Here is a 21,573-nt window from a genome sequence, read left to right as displayed (position 1 = left end):
GAAGGCAGTGGTCTTCCAGGACGCACGGAGTCGTTGGACTTTTGAACATACAGGCGAAGCAGCAATTACTGGGTTCATGACCTAGCATTTTCCTAGTGAAGATTCATGAGGCCATCACAGTGCTGAGTGATCCATGTTCACTGCCAGCAGAGCCCCAACTCTAAGACGAAATGGGTGTATGCTGGTTAGGGGAGTCTCCCCGTCGCATAATGAAGTCCAGCAAGAAATGCTGATGGTAGTGGACGGTTGGTGAGGTTCTCCACTGTGGCCAGCAGATAATATCAACCCAACCCCATGGGTGTCTAGTGAGGATGCACTGTAAGCCCCTGTCATGGGGTGAGGCCACAGTTCCTCTTGTAAGAGAGACTCCATTATAACCTGGAGATGGGACAGGTGTGTGTATATAGTAGTTAGCACTGTGCAACGTTGCCAGGGCTACAACAATTAAATCAGATCAAGGGAAACGAAATGAACTAGTAAGAGAGACAGCAGTCACATTTGGGCAAATGTTCCTGTTCTTGAGCTGTGGTCACTGTTAGGGGTAAAGTCCCTGTCGTAGATTGATAGCTTGGCACATTGTCCCTAACCTCAGGTTCCATTAACTCTTATCTTGTGTTTGTCAGTGCTCTCCTGTTTCCCTAATCGGTTCCTCAGCCCACCTGCCCTCCTCAGCAGGCCGCCCCTCTCACTTCACGGAGCTCCTGAGGAGTCCCAGTAATTGCCTTGACTTTGACACCAAATTATTTATCTCTAACCCAGCCTTCGCCTTAAACTTCGGATTAATCAAACGACTCCTGCGATCTCCATTTGGCCTCACAGCCATCTCAAGACCACTGTGTCTAAGAACTGAATGCTTCTCCGTCTTTCATCCAACGCCCCCCTCCCCCCACCCCCAAACTTCTTTACAGTGCCCTTCAGCAGAGAAGGAGCTTAGTCAGGCGCACGCCCCAGCCCAGCCACGGGCATACATCCTTCCCTACACTCCCTCTTCTTACACACGGGAGTCTAGCAGGGATGAGTGCTTCTGATTTTCCCTTCTTTATGCTTTAAATTTGCTTGCAAATCACAGGGAGTACTAAGTGCTACCTCACAAGTTTCTTTTCCTAATACATGCAGGAGGTTATAGCCTAAGGTGGCCTCTGCTGTTGTCACAGCTCATGCCTGCGGGATCTACTATCGGTGTGGCTTTCATCTTGTCCCAGACTGTTCTCTCCCTCCCCCCTGTACAATCTTTCTCATCTCTCTTTTCTTTATGGTAAGAACCCCATCCTGTAAGTGTCCCTCCTATAACTTACTCCTTCTTGCTAGCTTATCATTCCTACAAATACCAACCTATTTCCAGCCTAGCTCGCCACGGTTGCTTCTTCAGAGAGTAACTGGTTATATGCCATGTACACCTTCACTTCCACGTGGAACGTCCTTTCCTTCACCTTCATGAGGCCTGGCTCCTTTCCTACTGCTCTTTCTGCATCTGCTTTGCCCGGTTTTCCTCTTTGCTTGACTTTCCAGTTGCCCTGTTTCTCGTGGTTTACTGCATGACAGTTCAACATATTTTCAATCCTGAGGCCAGTGCCAGTATCAGCTAACTGTGTGCTTGGTGTCTTCAGGCCGTGTCTGTGCAGTGTGGAGCCCTGAGCTCAGCCCTGAGTTTCTGTCTTCCTACTGGAAAGTTTCCTCCTCTCTTCCTTCCCTCTACCTCTGAACTCAAGAACTAATCATGTCTTTATACACTCTTGCAGAAGCCTCTGTGTTCACCTCTGCATTCAGTTGGTTGGGTTTTCCTCTACCAAGGAACTCTATTTCCAGCTCTTGCAGAAATTTTTGATCTCTAATTACCAGTAAATTCCTCTCCTTCTTCTTCTTCTTCATCTCCTCCTCCTCTTCTCCTCCTCCTCTTCTTCTTCCTTCTCTTCCTCCTCTTCCTCTCCTCCTCCTCTTCCTCCTCTTCCTCCTCCTCCTCTTCTTCTCCTCCTCCTCTTTTTCCTCCTCTTCTTTGTCTTCTTCTTCTTCTTCTTCAATTGTTAATTTCAGTTTTGAAACTTTTTTGCCTTTCTCCTGCTTCTAGGATGAAACTCAGACTCCTAATTTGACATAGACAATTCCTTACAGACCCAGCCCTCCCCTACCATACTTTAAATTTTTCTTCTCTGGCTCTTTAGCCTGCCCACACTCCCACTGGGGGAGTCAACCTAACATGCAACAATTACCTTAAGTATACTGTGCCTGTGGCGGTCTGTGCTGTTGACTTCTAAGGCTCTCCTAATTCTGTTTGATGAATTCCTACCCTATCTTCTAAGGCTACCCCATGCCCCTTTCTCTGATGTTATCTCTGGTCTCCAGAGTGTCTGTACTCTCTGAGCAGAGCCTGCCTCCACCTTTAGCTTGTTATCACTGAGCTTAGAGTGTTTGTTATTGCTCCTACCTCAGTTCACAGTAATTTCTAGGAAAACAAATGCATAGAGTACAGGCGCAGCTATTACTACAACAACACTGATTTCTAGCGACATATTAATTTGAGCACATTGAGTTGACATATTGAGATAGAGAGGATAGCAGAATTGAAGGTCATGTTTTGTAGATGTTTCTAATTTGGGACTAGCAACTCCAAACAGATCATCTCGCTGATAGTGTGGATGAAGCACTCACAAGCCAAGACAGAAAGCAGCACTGAGTTGATGAACCACACTAGAACAACGCAAAGTAGGGAAGGGTCTGGCAGTTGGAATTGCAGCCTCCCACTGTCTCCGAATTCATCTGATTCCTTCTCCTTCTCTGCTACTTGGAGTTAGAAGGTGTAGAATGCTGCTTCCTGCCCTTTTCTTTCCTTTTTGTTTTTTTTTTTCCTTTTTTCACAATTAATTAATTACTTTACTTATTCACTTCGCATCCTGATCACACCCCCCTCCTCTCCTCCCATTCACCCTCCTACACTACTCCCTTATTCTCCCCTGCCCTTCTCCTCAGAGAAGAGAGAGGCCTCCCTTAGGTATCAATCCACCGTTGGCATATTAAGTCACTGCAGGACTAGGAACATCCTCTCCCACTGAGGCTAGACAAGGCAGGCCAGTTAGGGGAGCTGGATCTAAAGGCGGGCATCAGAGTCAGAGGGCTCCAGGTGTTGGGGGACCCACGTGAAGACCAAGCTGCACATCTGCTACATATGTGCTGAGGGCCTAGCGTCCTCACTGCACGCTCTCGGACTGGTGGTTCAATCTCTGTGAGCCCCATGGACCTAGGTTGACTCTGTAGCTCTTCTTGTGTGGCTCCCTCAAGTGGTGCCCCAACTTTTCCATAAGATTCCCCAAACTCTGCCTAATGTTTGGCTGTGGGTCTCTGTTTCTGTTTCCATTAGCTGCTGGGTGAAGCCTCTCAAAGGAGCTGTGCTAGGCTCTTGTCTAAGAGCATAGCAGAGTCACATTAATAGTGTCAGAGACTGGTTCTCTCCCATGGGGTGGGTCTCGTGGAGGGCCAGTCTTTGGTTGGCCATTCCGTCAATCTTTGCTCCACCTTTGTCCCTACATATCTTGTAGGTAGGACAAATTTTGGGTTGAAGGTTTTGTGGGTAGGTTGGTGTCCTCCGCCGGGAGTTTTGCCTGGCCACTTCAGTGGTCCCCTTAGACTTCCTGGGGACTTCCAGAGACGCGCCCCACATCCAACTTCTGCTCTCTAATGCAGCCCTTTCCCCCTCATTCTCCCTAACTCTAATCCCCATCCCTGCTCCCCTCCCCATCCCCTCTCTAACCCAGTTTCCTTCCTCACTCCACCTCCAATACCTATTTTATTTCCCCTCCTGAGTGAGAGTCAAGCACTCTCCCTTGGTCTCTCCTTGTTACTTAGCTTCTTTGGGTCTGTGGATTATAGCATGGTTATCCTGTACTTTATGGCTAATTTACACTTATAAGTGAGTACATACCATGCATGTTTTGGGGGGATATTTTCTAGTTCCATCCATTTTCCTACAAATGTCATGATGTCCTTGTTTTTAATAGCTGCGTAGTATTCCATTGTGTAAATGTACCACAGAGACTTTATCCATTCTTTGGTTGTTTCCAGCTTATGGATATTACAAACAAAGCTACTATGAACATAGTTGAGCAAGTGTCTTTGTGGTATGGTTGAGTATTTTTTGGGTATATTCCTGGGAGTGGTATAGCCAAGTCATAAGGTAGAACTATTCCAAATTTTCTGAGAAACCACTAGATTGATTTCCAAAGTGGTTATACAAGCTTGCACAGCCACCAGCAATGGAGGAGTGTTCCCCTTTCTCCACAACCTTGCCAGCATGAGCTGTTGCTTGAGCTTTTGATCATAGCCATCCTGACTGATGTAACATGGAATCACAGAATCATTTTGATTTGCATTTCCCTAATGAAATTTGTTTAAGTGTTTCTCAGCCATTAGAGATTCCTCTGTTGAGACTTCTCTTTTTAGCTCTGCCTCCCATTTTTATTTGGGTTACTTGCTTTGTTGGTATCTAATTTCTTGACTTCTTTATATATTTTGGATATTAGCCCCCTGTTGGATGAAGGGTTGGTGAAGATCTTTTCCCATTCTGTTGGGTGGCATTTTGTCCTATTGACAGTGTCCTTTGTCTTACAGAAGCCTTTCTGTTTCATAAGGTCCCATTTATTAATTATTGATCTCAGTACCTGAGCTGTTGGTGTTGGGTTAAGGAAGTTATCTCCTGTACCAATGAGCTCCAGGCTCTTCCTCATTTTCTCTTCTAATAGACTTAGTGTATCTGATGATATATTGAGGTCTTTGATCCACTTGGACTTTAGTTTTGTTCTGGATGATGTAGATGGATCTATTTGCATTCTTCTACAAGTAGACATCCAGTTAGACCAGCACCATTTGCTGAAGATACTATCCTTTTTCCATCGTATAGATTTGACTTCTTTGTCAAAAATCAAGTGTCTTTAGGTGTGTGAGTTTATTTCTGGATCTTCAATTGGATTCCATTGATCAATCTGTCTGTTTATATGCCAACACCATCCAGTTTTTATTACTATCACTATGTGGTATAGCTTGAAATCAGGGATGGTGATACCTTCAAAAGTTCTTCTATTGTACAAGATTATTTTTAGCTATTCTAGGTTTTTTATTTTTCCATATGAAATTGAGAATTGATCTTTCAACATCTGTAAAGAATTGTGATGGTATTTTGATAGGAATTTCACTGAATCTGTAGATTGCATTTGGTAAGATGGCCATTTTTACTATGTTAATCCTATGGATCTATAAACATGAGAGATCTTTCCACTTTCTGATATCTTCTTCAACTTCTTTTTTCAGAGTCTTGAAGTGTTTGTCATACGGGTCTTTCACTTGCTTGGTTAGAGTGACTCCAAGATATTTCATATTATTTGTGGCTATTAAGAAGGGTGTTGTTTTCCTAATTTCTTTCTCAGCCTGCTTATAATTTATATACAGAAAAGCTACTGATTTTTTATAGTTAATTTTGAATCCAGCCACTTTGCCAAAGGTGTTTAACAATTGTAGGAGTTCTCCGGTAGAATTTTTGGGGTCACTTATGTATACTATCATGTCATCCACAAATAGTGATACTTTGACTTCTTCCTTTCTAGTCTATATCCCTTTGACCTCCTTTAGTTGTCTTATTGCTCTAGCAATAAGAACTATATTGAAGAGATACCAAGGGAGTGGACAGCTTTGTTTTGTCTCTGATTTTAGTGGAATTGCTTTAGATTTCTCTCCATTTAATTTAATGTTGGCTATAGGCTTGTTGTATGAAGCCTTTATTGTGTTTGGGTATGGGCCTTGTGTCCCTGATCTCACCAAGACTTTTAACATAAAGGAGTGTTGGATTTTTTTTCAAAGGCTTTTTCAGCATCTAATGAAATAATTCTGTAGATTTTTTTCTTTAAGTTTATTTATATTATGGATTACATTAATGGATTGTTAATTTTCTAAAGAACAATCTATTTGTTTTGTTGGTTCTTTGTATTGTTCTTTTTGTTTCTAATTATTGATTTCAGCCCTGAGTTTGGTTATTTCCTGTTGTCTACTCCTCTTAGGTGTATTTGCTTCCTTTTGGTCTAGAGCTTTCAGGTGTGGTATTAAGTTGCTAGTATGAGATCTCTCCAATTTCTTTATGAAGGTACTTAGTGCTATGAACTTTCCTCTTAGCACTGCTTTCATTGTATCCCATAAGTTTGAGTATGTTGTGTCTTCATTATTGTTGAATTTTAGGAAGTTTTAAATGTCTTTATTTCTTCCCTGACCCCAGTGGTCATTGAGTAGAGAGCTGTTCAGTGTTCATGTGTGTAGGCTTCCTGTTGTTCCTGTTGTTGTTGATGTCCAGCTTTAGTCCATGTGATGTGGTAAGATATAAGGGGCTATTTCAATTTTCTTGTATCTGTTGAGGCTTGCTTTGTGACTGTCTATATGGCCAATTTTGGAGAAGGTTCTGTGAGGCGCTGAGAAGAAGGTATAGTTTTTTTGTGTTTGGGTGAGAAGTTCTTTAGAAATCTGTTATGACATCTGTTAGTTACATTATTTCTTCATTTAGTTTTTGTCTCGATGATCTGTGTCCATTTAAAGAGAGTGCGGTGTTGAAGTCTCTCACTATTAGTGTATGGGTTTCAATGTGTGATTTAAGCTTTAGTGATGTTTCTTTTATAAATGTGGATGACCTTGTATTTGGGGCATAGATTTTCAGAACTGAGATGTCACCCTGGTGGATTTTTCCTTTGATGAGTATGAAGTGTCCCTTCCTCATCTCTTTTGACTAATTTTGCTTAAATGTCTGTTTTACTAGATATTAAGATAGCTAGTCCAGCTTGCTTCTTGGGTTTATTTGCTTAGAAAATCTTTTTCTAGCCCTTTACTCTGAAGTAATGTCTATCTTTGTTGCTGAGATGTGTTTCTTGTATGCACCAGAATGATGGATCCTGTTTACACATCCATTCTGCTAGCCTGTGTCTTTTTATTGGGGAGTTAGTCCATTAATGTTGAGAGATATTAATGACCAATGATTGTTAGTTTCTGTTATTTTGATGTTGTTGTTGTTGGTGCTCTCTCTCTTCCCCCCCCCCCGCCCCCCGCTGTGTGTGTGTGTGTGTGTGTGTGCGCACGCGAGCGCACGTGCATGCATTTCTTTTCTTTTGGTTTTGCTGCAAAAGTTATTTCCTGTGTTTCCAACCTCTTCGGGCTGGAGTTTGTATTTTCCTATATTTCTTTAAGGAATGTATTCATTTCCTCTTTAAAGGCCTCTATCTGCCACGAAGTGGTGGCTCATACCTTTAATCCCAGCACTTGGGAGGCAAAGGCAGGTGGATCTCTGTGAGTTCCAGGACAGCCAAGGCTAAACAGAAACCCTGTCTCAAAAAACCTAAAACAGAAAAACAAACAAACAAACAGTAAAACCTCTATCATCCTCATAAGAGTAGATTTAAGGTCATTTTCTTGTGTTTCAGCTGTGTTTGGATATCCAGGGCTTGTTGTAGTAGGACAGCTGGTTTCTGGTGATGCCATATTGCCCTGGCTCTTGATGTTTGTGTTCTGACACTGGCCTTTAGCCATCTGTTTGTCCTTGGTGTTGGCTGGGTGTTCCTGGTACCTAAAGGATTCCTGGATATTCCTGGGGCCTGGCAGCCCTCCTCGGGAAGGTGGGTAGGGCAGTGGGCCAGAGGCTGGAACCTGTGTCTCTGGGGCCTGGAAGGCTTCTTTGGAAAAGTTGTTCTGTTTTTTTAGACAGGGTTTCTCTGTGTAGCCCTGGCTGTTCTGGACTTGCTCTGTAGACCAGGCTGGCCTCAAACTCAGAAATCCACCTGCCTCTGTCTCCCGGGTACTGAGAGTAAAGGTGTGTGCCACCATTGCCTGGTCCTGCCCTTTTCTTAAATAGTGAAAGGCAATGAGTCCACAGTTTTTGGTCCACCTCACAGAATTACCAGTACACTGAACCCAAACTCCAAGCCTCTTTTTGGTCAGATGTGGTAAAATGCATATATAACTCCATCACTTGGCAGCTAAGGCAGAGAATCATGAGTTGGAGGCCAGTCTGAGATATATAGAAAGGTTCTGTCTCAAGGAGCAAATAACAAACATACAAAAGAGAACTTTTAATTAAAATTTTTGCCCTAAGGTTTATTTTATTTTTGTGTGTGAGTATTTTGTATGCATGTATGTGCACTGCATGAGCCCCTGGTGCCCACAGAGGCCAGAAGATGGTATCAGATTCTCTGGAGCCAGACTAGCAGGCAGTTGTGAGCTAGCCACATTATGGGTGCTGGGAACCAACCCCAACCTGTGCAAAAGCAGCAAGTGCTCTTCTTAACCACTGAGCCATTTCTCTTTATCCTGAGTGACTTTTATGGGAAAATAACATTAGGTAAGGACTCTGTTCATTCAGAAGGGCCTTTCTTTGTTGGTTTGGTTTTTTTCTTCAAATATCATTCTCCCTTCTGACTACTTCTTTGTTTACTTGGTGTCTCTAGAAATAAATTACTGCAAACCAAATTTAAGAACACATTAAGAAGTTCTCACATTGCAACCAAGTTGTTTTCATCCTACAGATGGCAAATTCACTCAGCATATGCAAACTAATGAATGCAAAACACCATATAAATAGAAAAGGCATTTGACAAGGTTCAATATGACTTCATGATAAAAGTCCTGATGAATTTAAAAATAGATACACATGAGTGAGTTCACACAGAAGCAAAAAGAGCTAAATGGTATATACTCACTTATATCGAGACACTAGCCCAAGGTGTACGTCCCCATGAAAAACTGTACCTACCAGAATAATGGGTAAGAGGGGAGGACATCCTATTGAATCTTTAGGTGTGAGAAGCCTGGGAGAAAGAGGAAATGGAAGGATCCAGTGGGTCCTGGAAAACTACAGGCGAGTCTGGGCCCTGGGGTCCTCCGCAAACTGTGGCAACAGCCAAGGAAAAAATAGGCAGTAAAAACCTTGAACCCCTACCCGGACTAGCCGATGGACATTCTCCACTGTTGAGTGGAGAAGAAGATCTAACTCTCACACAAACTCTGGTGCCCCATATTTGATCATATCCCTTGGATGGAGATGCCTGGTGGCACTCAGAGGAAAGATAATAGGTCACCAAGGAGAGACTTGATACCGTATGAGCATATTCAGGGGGAGGAGATCCCCCTCAGACACAGACATAGGGGAGGGGAGTAGGGGGGGGAAGTGGGAGGAAGGGAGGGATGGGAGGATACATGGGATGGGCTAACAACTGAGATGTAATATGTATAAATTAATAAAAATGTATTAAAAAAAAAAAATAGATACACAACATAATAAATACATTCTATGTTACAAACAACCAAAAAAAAAAAACTTGGGAAGACTATCCCATAATTTTTTTTAAAAAAGAAAGGGAAAAACTAAGAATAATCAAGAAGATAAAAGACTTACAATAAGCTGGGCACCATGGCGTACACCTGTAATCCCAGCACTCAGGAGGCAGAGACAGGTGCATCTCTGTGAGTTTGAGGCCAGCCGGGTCTACAAAGCGAGTCCAGAACAGCCAAGTCTACACAGAGAAATCCTGTCCTAAAAAAAAAATCATCTTTTCCGAAATCAGTGTAAGGTGGGCACTAGGGATATTGACTTTATCCTGAGAGCATGATAGAGATGATTGATGATGTCACTGCGCATGATAGAGATGATTGATGTTACTGCACATGATAGAGATGATGTTACTGTGCATGATGTAGAGGGTACCAAAAGGAGGTGAGGACAGTGACCAAGGACATCACTGTTGGCTCTGGGAAAAAGTCTACATTCCTAACATGAGAACCTATGTACAGAACTCCTTGTGTCCTTACAGGAAGGGCCCTTCTTCAGGAGGAGGAGGAGGAGGGGAGGGAGGCAGAACCTGTGGCAGTATCTTGTATGGCCTTTGAAATTGCACATTGTCTCTTGTTCAGTATTTTGATAATTATATTAGAAAGAGTCTTGCAGCAGGAGGTGTAGATAAATAAGGGTCCCTCAAAGACAGCTTCCATACACTCCATCAATTCCTTGCTGGACTATGAATGAAAAGGAAATTAAGAACCAGTCAGCAGATGGAGGGAAACTAGAAATGTTATCACATGCTTCCCAGCTTCCCTTCCTCCCTGCCTCCGTTCCTCCCAGACTCCCTGCCTCCCTACCTCCCAGCCTTCCATGCCTCTGCTCAGCTTCACAGCTCAGGGTTATACTACACTTCGGTATCCTGAAAAAGTTTGAAATACAGAGCCTGGTACATAAATCGCTTTTGTACCTGTGTTAATTAAACAAAAATTACAAGATCAGGTTCATACTGTCTTCTGTGTGCAGAGCTACCTAAGAGAAAGTTAGGTTATGTACAAGGGACAGTGGGGACTTAACAGCCTGGTTACAAGCCAGAGCAATTACAGGGCTGCACATGGTCACAGTTGCTTACTCCAGATAACAGTTGTTATTTGAAGAGCCCTGGGCAATGGAACCCAGGAAGCACACTGCTGGGATCCCAGTCTGAACAGCCAGGGATTGCTGGCTCGGGTGGAAGCTGTGGCTTTAACTTCCTGCGTAACTGCGTACTGTTTCCCACATGGCTCGGCCCATTTATGTTCTCAGCAATAGTGCACAAGCCTCCCCTTTCCGTGTGTCCTCTCTAATGTTTGTCATTTTTTACCATCATGTTTTGGAAGACAGCATTTTAACAGGTGTGAGGTCACCTCCTTCTGCGCTTTTGATTTGCGTTTCCCTGGAGGTTACTCATGCTGACAGTGCATGCACCCTTGACCATGTATGTGTACATCTTTATATATATATATATATATATATATATATATATATATATATATATATATATATTCATTTTCTTGATTAAATCTACTATTGTTTATATTGCCTTTGTAGGAGATGAAGATTGAATTTTGGGGATGGTTTATTTTGTTGGTTGAGCTTCTTATTCTTTCAGGGTTTGTCTCCTTATTAAAGCATGACTTACGAATATTTTCTCCCATTTTGTAAGCTGTCTTTGCTCTCTCTTTTCATTTGAGGTACAGAAGCTTTTTAATATGATATAATCCCATTTGCCAATTTTACTTTTATTGCCTATGCTTTTGGAGTCATATCTAAAACCTCATCACTCCCATCCTTGTCATAAAGCTTTTTGCCAATGCTGTCTCCTAGTAAGTATTGTTTGTTTGTTTGTTTTTCTAAGATGAGACCTTACTAAGTAGCTCTAGCTGCCCTGGAACTTGCTCTGTAAACCAGACTGATACCCAACTCACAGAGATCCACCTGCCTCTCCCGCCTGAGAGCAGAGGTTAAAGGCATGAGACACCATGCTTAGCTAGAACGCAATTGTATAGGTTTCAGGTTTTGTACTCAGGGTTCATAAAACCATTTTGAATTGCTTTGTAAATAGTGCAAGATAAGTTTGTGATTTCATTGTATGTTGAACATCCAGTTTCCCCAATAATTTATTGTATGTTCTTAACATCTTTGTTGAGGACCAGGTGATGATGTGTGAATTTATTTCTCAGTCCTCTATTCTGTTCCACTGGTTTATTCTTATGTCCGTGTGGCTGTTTTTATGCCAGGACTATGCTGTTTACGTCACCACAGTTTTGAAGCCTGATGGTCTGATTCCCTCAGAGTTTTTTTGTTTTGTTCTTTCTTCCTTTCTTTCCTTCTCTATTGGGGGGGGGGGACATTGGTGCTGGTGGAGGATTGTTTAAGAAATCTTTGACTATTTACTCTCTATTGTGACTCCATATAAATTTTAGGATTTTTTTTCTATTTTTGTGAAAAATATTGTTGGAATTTTAATCATGGCTACATTAAATCTGTTGCTTTTTTATAGTAATGTGGGTATTTTATTAATACTATTGTTCTAATCTTTGAAAATCAACTATTTTCTAATTTATTAACATCAATTTAATTCACCAATATGTAGTATTTTTCAGTGGACTTCTTTTTTATTTTGTTGGTTTTTCTTTGAGGTCCAAACAGTCTGTGCACTGAATAAATATTTAATGGAGATTGAATGTTTCCTGTCTGGTAGATCAATTACTTTTGTCAATTCTCTAAGGAAGGCATTTTTTTTTCTTTATGTCCTGCAGTAGGCTAAGAAATTTACTTCCCTCAATATTATTATTTAAACACATTTTTTTCAGTGATATAAAGTTTAATGGCTTTGAGGCTTTTAGTTACTTATTTATTCTTATTTAATATGTATGGTTGGAATATTTATGTCATCTCAAAATATAAATCTCAGAATCATTAGTCTGGCAACGCATAATAAAAATCGTTTCCTCAAAGAAGTGAGTTTTCTAGAATTTTTGGTATTTAAGGCTTATAAAAATGAAGTATATTTGTTCATGGGATTAAAAAATGTTTGCAGTAGAGTTTTTATGAAAGAAAATAAAACTTTTAAGACATAAATTATCCTTTACTGTTAATTGACAAATATTTGTATTTCTTGAATTAGTCCCATTCTTATTTAATTATTGGTCATACTTTTGTTAAAGCATTAGATTTAAGTTAAACACACTTTTCTCTTTGGAGTCTCTATGAAGTTAGCATGAAAGAATTTGTAGGCTCTCTGTACAGCACCGTCTTCTGGATGGGGCAGCGTGGTGGGCAAAATCACCAACATGCAGCAAATCTGACTGGCTGCACTGGAGGAAAAGAGGAGTCAAAAAAAAAAAAAAAGACACAGGCCAGATATTGGTGATGCACACCTGTAATCCCAGCAGAGGCAGGTGGGTCTCTGTGAGTTCAAGGCTAGCCTGGTCTACAGAGTGAGTCCAGGACAGCCAGGGCTACACAGAGAAACCGTGTCTCCAAAACCAGAGAGAGAGGGGGTAGGGGGGGAGAATAAATAACTGAATAGACACAGGGAGGTCCTAGTGGGGACAAAGGAATAATGGGAGCTGGAGAAGAGAGTGAACATGATAGAATACATTCTATACATGCATGTAATTGTTGAAAATAAATAATTTAAATAAGCAGAAAGTTTTCAGTTTGTGAGACTATTATCACTACAGAAAATAATCTGTGCATGTTGTCAGTTTAGCATTGAGATGGGACCTGTCGGTAGCAGTTAGAAAATTAAAGTCATTTAAATAAAACAAAAACATGAATGGACAGAGAAAGTGTATCAGTGCCTTCTGTTCTCCTTCTGAGAAGCGCAGTGACATAATTAAGAAATGAGTTAGTCATACCCGGTGACACAAATGTCTTCTTTCTGTGAGGATAATCCCACTGTGGTTAACACATGACAACCTGGTTTTCCTAACCATTATTTGTTGTCCAGAGGTCATTTTGCTTGAGGAAGTCTGTACATTGACACGGTGGTGCTAGTGTCTGGTAAGAAGAGGGCAAAAGTCAGCTGAGTCATAATGAGTCTTTCCCCTGTTTTTAGGTCTTTTTGACCCAGGAGTTTGTGACCTATGAAATCTTTACTCTTTGGACTTGTTAAACGTATTTTACAGTGCGCAAGTTTTAATTAAGTTGACCCCACGCTGATGGAAGTTGGCGAACGTCACCCAAAAGGAAGAGAGATATGTTGGGATAAGTTGGAAAGAGCTTTGGAAGTTCTGCGAACATTGATGCAAGCGAGAGGAAAGGCTGCCTTTGGGAGGCTTCTTCACTTTCCCAGGCTAGAACAAGGAGGACCTGCCCTTTACCCCTAGTGTCTGCAGCGTTCTGATTACTCAGGGCCTTCTACTTCATAACACTGCCAAGAAAATGTGCCAAATCCTGAGTTGCACACGCTCTCGCCTGTGGCTGGAAAAGCTTATGGGTTGTTTGTATGGAGTTACAGACCCGAGGCTGCAGGCAGAAGTGATGGTGGGGCACTTGTCTTGGAAGGGAACCTTCCTAGACATTACAGCTCTTGTCCAGAAGCCAAATGGAAGACAGATGACCACTGGCCACCTCTTATTGTTGAAATGGTTTGGCCCTGGCCTTTAGCTGGAGGACTCACAGGGTTTTGAAGTGCAAATAGGATGGGTGAAGGGTAAACCCTTTTAGGATTTCATGTTGATGGATTTTTTTTTCCCCTGTGTGGGTTTCTAGCCCTGACTGTGATCTGGAAGCGACCCTCAAAGAGAGAAAAGTCTTATTTTGTTTTTGACCAGTCAGGCAATAAGAACTTTCCATAGGGGCATGCTTTCCACACATACATATGGAGCCCATTGTGTTTAGAAGATAATTTAATTGGGTCTTTTGGAGGCCATTTGCAGGGGTGCTGTCACTTGAAGGTCACATCTCTCCTGCCACTAAAGCACAAGTTTTAGAGCACCCAAGGACATACTATTTTAGGAGAATTATGTTGATCCAGTTCATGGTAAACAAAGTCTTCAATGAGATGATTGTCATTCTGTAATTATTTAATTTTTTCTTATTGTGTTACCAAGTTGTACACATTCACTTCATTATTTTGTGCGTATTTTTTGCCAACCTTAAAAATAAAATAAGAAATTCTGAGGTTATAAAAAATTGTACTATGGTATTTATAAATATGCCAAAGCAAGGAACGAAATACTTTGCTTAAATAAGGAGTGGTGGTTTATAGAGCTAATTCTTTTAATTCTCCAAATAATTTAAATACAATAGATAAAACATATTTTAAATTTCATGCTTGTTTTTGGAATATGAAGGTGAGAAGAGTCATTACAAACTACAAACTCATCCCAGTTTTAGCACAAATAAAAGCTTTATATATAAACATTGTAAATAAAAATTTAAATATTTTACTAAACGAACATTATCATTTACTTTGCTAGCAGTTCATAGAAATACTGTTGATGAGCCTTTCCTTGGACATTCTGAGGTCTTTAGATGTACCGTAGATATTTGTAGTATTTGTCCTTTTTTTGAGAATAACAACATATTTCTATACAACAGAGGCTTACCTCTTGGTATTTGTCATAAAAGCGAGCTGTTAGTGTCCATAATCGGCATTGGTCACAGTGTTTTGACTGAACCTGCAGATTCTTCAGAACTTCCCCCTCCTGGTATTTGAATTTTAGAAGTGAACTTATTGCCTGTTGTATTTGAAATAAGGACAAACCCCGAACTCAAGATCAGCAGACTCTCCTGCGTGGTCAGCTTCCTGCATTGGTTTGCTGCCAGGAGGTGTTCACATGGCCTCTCCTTTGTTAGGGGAGAGTCTGTGGCCCTTCCCAGGGTGCTCTCCTGTTCACTGCCTTTTTAAACCCAAGTTGGAGGTTGTCTGACTAATGAATGGTGAGCTTTTCTATTCTGAGCTACGCATATTGTTGACATTGTGTCACATGTTGCGTTTTAATTTCTGATGTGCTTAATGTGTTTTTAATTTGCAAAGCCTGAGTGTCCCTTTCATAGCAGTAGAATAGAGGCAGCGTTTCTGAGTCTGGATACTGCTTTATGCAAACAAGAAGGGTCAGACCGAATTGAAGCCTTGGGTTTCCTGCAACACAAACGTCAATGAATTTCACTTTGAATATTGTTGAATAAAAGAAGACACTTGAGAAAGGCTTTTCTTCCCAAGAACGCCTCTTGCCTCTTGGAGAGTGAATTGCCCCAATATAAAAGCACCGGGGAGGAAGAGTGAGTTACAGAGTGAAAAGGCGATCCACAAATGATCACTCTTTTTCGCCTTTGATTGTGTCAGATTTTGTTGTGTGTGTGGCAATTGTTTTCTTTTTCACTTAGAAGAGGTTTATGGTCCGATGTCTGTCAAGTCAGACCCTGTCCTAAGGTTGCGGTTGTATTTCTCTCTGGAGTTCCTGGAGGTGATGTTATCTTTTGTTCACTCAGCAGTGTGGTTGCTCTGGAGAGCATCTGTCACTCTAGGCATTACAAGATGGATGGGCCTCCAGTGAACTGCTGGGTGAAGCAAATGGTGAAAACAAGAGAAGACAAGAGGTTTCGGGGTCTGCAGAGGACAGACAACAAGGAAACACTTAGAAATCAAGAGTAAGCCGAGCATTAGAGGACCAGAGAGCAAGGATGAATCACTGTCATTTTATAAACACCTTGGAGCTCAGAGTCTTTTGGTGGCCTGTTGTGGTCTGAGGGAGTGATCTACATCAGGGTAACAATTTTGTGCTTCTGATTTCCAAAATGCGTGTGTGTGTGTGTGTGTGTGTGTGTGTGTGTGTGTGTGTGTGTGTGTAAAGAGTTGGGAAGTAGCAATAGCAGTAGGGGTGGTTTATGAAGATTTTGCTTTAAAATATTTGAAAGATTAGGCTAAAAATCAAACTTTCAGCCATGTCAGTTTACTTTCTCTTTTTTCCTTTTCCCTCCTTTCTTTCAAGCAACTGAAACACTTGAAAAGTTTTGGCCATGTAATGAATAGCCTCACTGTTTTCTAAATGCTTTTTGGGGGGGGGCACTTCTGTGTTTTAATGGAGGCTGTGGGTGGGTTTTAAGTTATTTTAAATTCTCTCCAATTTCATTTAATGGGTTCTGTGATGGAAGAAAACGTATAATTTTTATTGATCCATCAGTTGTTGGAGGTTTGTATTGTACTAGTTTTGTTGGTCACATCACAGTGTGTAAATCCTTAGGCATGCGAGGGTCCTCCTGTGGGGCAAGAGAAGGAAGGAGGTTGGCTGGAGTAAAAGAGGGGATAGATAGGGCAACTGAAAAACAAAAAAAAATGATTTTGTCAAACTTTTTGGCATTTGTCTAGGAGAAAGCTCATCGGTTGAAAGGCAAAGTCATTGAGATGGTTGGAAGCTTTAAGCTGTACAAACGGTGGAGTGTCTCCTTCTCCATGGGCGTAAATAATAGATGCGAGTAAGAATGACAACAAAGGATCAGGTCCTTTAAGAAAATGTGTGCAGCCTGAATAGGGGTCTGTGGCCCAGGGCCAAAGGTCTTAGCTTTGAGTGTAATTAGAAGAAAATACAAAAATGTCATTACTAGCAGGTGAAGTGTGCAGCGCGTGGCTAAAAATTAGCAATTTTAGACTCCAAAGCTATTGGAATTGGATTATTGACCTTTTTAAAAATCATTAAGGGACTTGCAGAGTTGGACAGTTCTTGTTGGCAGTAATGCGGTCTGACCTCATTGACCATATGGGGTAATCTTGGGTTTGGATTAGGTAGGAAGGCTCCCGAATTTGAAAGATTCTATCTGTGTATGTATGAGTGGGAAATATGTGAGCTTGACAATCCAGGGCCTGCGTTTTGTGGGAAAGCATTCTTCCAATATTATGAGGTTAAGATATTTATATCCCCAAATCTGAAATGTTTCTTTTCTCTCTTTCAAACATAAAAAGAAAGTACAAGAAGATTTTCTTTAACATGACTTCAAGTAGTGTTATAAATATTTGTATTGCACTTAGTACATTCTTACAAAACTAAGAAGTGTTGGTTTTCTTTTTAGATGCAGTAAAAACTACTTCTATTTTATGTGTAAAACTTAATGACAAGTTGCTTTACAGCTTTATCTTTTATTTCGTGCAATAGCTTGCATTAACCATAATCTAATTATCAAAGAGTACTAAGCACACTATTCAGTCAACTGTAGGTAATTAAAACTAATAATGTCTCCTAGAAATGCACTGCTCAGAAAAGGAAGAAATAGCTCTTTCTCTTCTTTCAATTTTTCTTCCCAGAAATAATTAAGAAGAAAAATATTATTTCAGTATTAGCTATTTTATCTTTTCTGTTTTTTTTTTTTTTTGGATAAATTAACTTTAGGCAAATATCAAGGATTGTAAAATTCCCAAGGGCCTCAAAATAAGAAATTTATGTTATATTAATTCCATTTCCAAGATAGAAGTATTCTGTGGACTTTTAGTGTTATGATAAGCTTGCACTGAGGGTCGGTCTAAGAAAAACAAATTTCATTTCACATATATATTCATGCACAGTTGTTTGAGGAAGAGGGGCTGTCTTCATATTTTCTCATTGTTACAAGTACAGTCAGGTAGGACTTCTGTGATTTCTGTAGAATTTTAGATATGAGGACTTGTTATGTTATAGAATAAAAGGCACTTGGAAATAAGTTTTTATGCATTGTATGTTTTTATATTTTTATAGGTGCAAAGAAACCTTAAGAAAGTTCTGACCGAGAACAAGCTCCCTGGGATGTTGACTGCCTAACTTAACCATGAACATAACTCAAAAATGTTAATATATGAACCAAGGTATTGTAAGACTATGTTCCTCTTCTAAAATTTTTCATGATCAAATGTTGTAGGAAGTTGATTTACAGTTTAAATAAAGTAGCCATATCTGATCCTCAAACGAATTAAGCAGGTGTTTACAAATAATCCTGCTCTGCCCCAACCCCTGCAAACCTATTCTCTGTCTTCTCTACTCCCCCAGTAAAACTTACTCAAAACTTACTCAAGAATAAGTTTTTCTCCCAACTAGCTCTGTATTTCCTGTATACATAATTGAAAAAAAATGTGAATTCAAGAGCTAAAGAGAATCTTCAGTGGGTAAAAGTACTTACTAATTGCTTTTGTACAGAACTGAAGTTTTCCCATCACCCACATCAGGCACTCCACCTGAAACTCCACGGATGTCTTACAGCCTCTGTGGCATCTGTACATGCAGGCTTGCACACACAGCCAGCTCCACAGACCTCTTACAGCCTCTGTGGCATCTGCACATGCAGGCTTGCACACACAGCCAGCTCTGTGGACCTCTTATAGCCTCTGTGGCATCCATACATATAGGCTTGCACACACAGCCAGCTCCACGGACCTCTTACAGCCTCTGTGGCATCTGTACATCAGGTTTGTACACACAGCCAGCTCCACAGACCTTTTACAGGCTCTGTGACATCTGCCCATTCAGGCTTGCACACACATGCAGCCCCACAGACCCCTTACAGCCTCTGTGACATCCATACATTCAGGCTTGCACACACAGCCAGCTCCGAGGACCTCTTATAGCCTCTGTGACATCCGTACATGCAGGCTTGCACACACAGCCCGCTCCACTGACCTCTTACAGCCTCTGTCTCATCTGTGCATGCAGGCTTGCACACACAGCCACATGAATCTCTTAAACATTTTTTTGCATCTTGGTTTGGGTTTTTTCCTTTTTTTATTATTCTTTGAGATTTTCATCCACGTATGCAGAGTGCCCTCATAATGTTCACTGCCCACTCCTCCCTACAAATACACTTTTTGGTTCCTCTTTGGTGATTGTAATATTCTTCTAAAGTGTCTGATAAGAGGCTTCTAGACCCAAATTATATTATATATGTAAATATTACTTCATTTGCTAATGTTCTAGGGCATGTGTTAAAGAGGTTTTACAGGATGTTTTTGGCTTTATTTTTAGAAAGCTTTTAATTCAGGGGGAAAGTTGATACTGGTTCACCCTCTTCCAATAGCAAGGGGAAAAAACTTGTTAAGAATTGAAAATTTAGGGTGACTGCTTTAGGTGACTCTTGGCTTCTGGAAAGAAGATAGCCCCAAAGTCTCTCTTCTCCTTTGGAAGCTGCCATGTGTTTAAATAGCCTGGTGTTTTCAAGGGAGGCCAAAGCTCTCTTCCTCTTTTATGACCTGTTTTATCCTTCTGAGGCCAGAGAGAACCAGAGGGGCATTGCCACGTCAGCCTGGGAGACACTGAAACCCAGTGCTGCCTTAACATCTGGAAGATGGCCGGCGAGGGGAGGAGGCAGGAGAGAGAGAACTGTTGCGTTTTGTTTCACCAGGTGCCAGGAGGGAGCAACATTAGCCTTTTTGATATGGGAGGCAAATTCTGTGGGCCCTGGTTAGGCTTCAACAATTGGAGAGGTCAAAGGACAGCTGAGCGGGGTCAGTGAGACACCATGGGGTGTATTTTGTTACTTAGTAAAAGGAGCAGCCTCCTAAAACCTTAAAGGACTCCCTTGAAAATCTGTGTTGTGAAAAGGTTTTATGAGTCTTGTGGCAGTAACTCCTGATTTATCTAAGGAGCGCTAGCTTTTGTCTAATGGAAGGATAATCCTCACCGAGTGCTGGCGAGCGCTATTAGACTCAGCACAGGTCTGAAAGAAAAGTTAGGATCTGAAGTGTACTTTGCTTTCCAGAACATTTATCATTTTAATGTTTCTGTCGCAACAAAGAACTTTACACTGTTGAAGTACTGCCTTTTCTTTTCTTGGAACAGAAGGTGATTAGGGGATGTCAGGGCAGGGAGCCGCACCACACTTATTTCAAAATTGTTCTACATGCTCCAGACCTGTCTTTCACGTAAATACCCAAACTTGCTAACTCTAGAAGGTTAACTTTAAATGTATTTTTAACATAATTTATAAAAGGCATACATGATATATGAAGTATGTTTCTGGCTTCCAGTTTTTTAATTTTTTGAATTATTATTATTACTATTATTATTATTATTATTATTATTATTATTATTATTATTATTATTTTCTGTGTGTGCATGTGGCTCTGGGGGTTGAACTTGAGGCCTCATGTACACCAGGCAAGAATTCAACCACTGAGCTGCAGCTCTGTCTTGCACACCTTCATTTTCACCGTTAATAGTTGATAGAAAGGGGCTGTAAGCTGATGAAGAATCACAAATCCTCTACTTCTTCCTTTAAAAAAAATTATTTCTTATATACATTGTAGCAGAAAGAAAAAAGTCAATATCAGAGTCAAGAATAAAAATGTTCTATCTTGTAACCCAGTGGTCCAGCCCTTGGCCAGCATGTGTGAGGCCCTGGGTTCTCTCCCCGACACTGACAAAGAATGGCAGTATACTACGGGACATTCTCTTTGAAAGGAGGAGGAGAAATGAGGGTGAGGAATATGCCTGTTGGGAGAGGTTCGTTCACCTCAGTAGTGACCCCAGAGAGCACTGAATGATTTGTGAACACCTTTAAAGATGTCAGCCTCCTAGCAGACAGGTGCTGGCACTGTCAGAGGGCTTCGGCAGTGTTTTTGATATTCTCCTTTGTATGTTATGCATACATACAGATATGAAAAGAACGCATATATGTCAAGGAATAATGTCCAGGTTAGGCCTAGTTAGACACTTTTACTGATTTGTAAATTAGTGTTGCAATTAATGCATTTATTAACTACAGGAATGTGACTTTTCTCAGTCCCTTTTCAGTAATGACTCCTTTTCAGGGAGCACGTACATGAGGGTCTATTTTCTCAAGGTTAAAGCGCCTTTCAACAACTAATTTAGAAACCTGAGTGTGGTCACTGATAATTGCCTAGAGAAAACGCACAGCTGTTTAAGTAGCATTGAAATTGCGGCAAACCTGACAAGTGCAATCAGCAGAGTTAATTAGATAAGGAAAGACTGATGGTGAAAGGGGGGCACCTCACGGGGTGGGGGTGGGGGTGGGGGACAAAAGAAGGGACTCCATACACAGACGGGAGGTTTACTTGCTCTCTGTGAAACTGTGTTCCCCTACTTTAGTGTCTTCCAAGTGACAGCAGAGTGTGTGGCTTCACAGTTGTACAGTGCAGGTGCATTTGTAAAATGCCCCAGACGCACGTCTGTTTGGAAAAAAAGCCAGCTGTTTGACAAAGATTCTAAGAAAAATGATCACATTTTCCTGATTCTGAAGCACAGTTTGATTTGCTGCCTTAGATTCACCCGTGTTTTACGGTTCTTACTTTGAGCCTGGATTGCTTTAGCTCCCCG

General features: G+C 41.0%; 1 protein-coding gene across 6 annotated transcripts in view; it reads left to right on the top strand.

The window, feature by feature from the left end:
• The window catches only part of GREB1L (GREB1 like retinoic acid receptor coactivator), a 216,828-nt gene that overhangs the window by 90,421 nt on the left and 104,834 nt on the right, over window positions 1–21,573 (top strand). For all 6 annotated transcript variants that reach the window (XR_014779008.1, XM_084780708.1, XM_084780707.1 and 3 more), the window contains exon 2: window positions 18,007–18,113. The gene's annotated coding sequence lies outside the window, so the exon portion shown is untranslated. The remainder of the gene's footprint in view (window positions 1–18,006; window positions 18,114–21,573) is intronic.

This window comes from Acomys minous (assembly GCF_964271855.1).
Source record: "Acomys minous genome assembly, chromosome: 4".
Classification (NCBI taxonomy): Eukaryota; Metazoa; Chordata; class Mammalia; order Rodentia; family Muridae; genus Acomys; species Acomys minous.
Note: the sequence above shows the minus strand (reverse complement) of the source record. Positions and strands in the feature narration are given on the sequence as shown.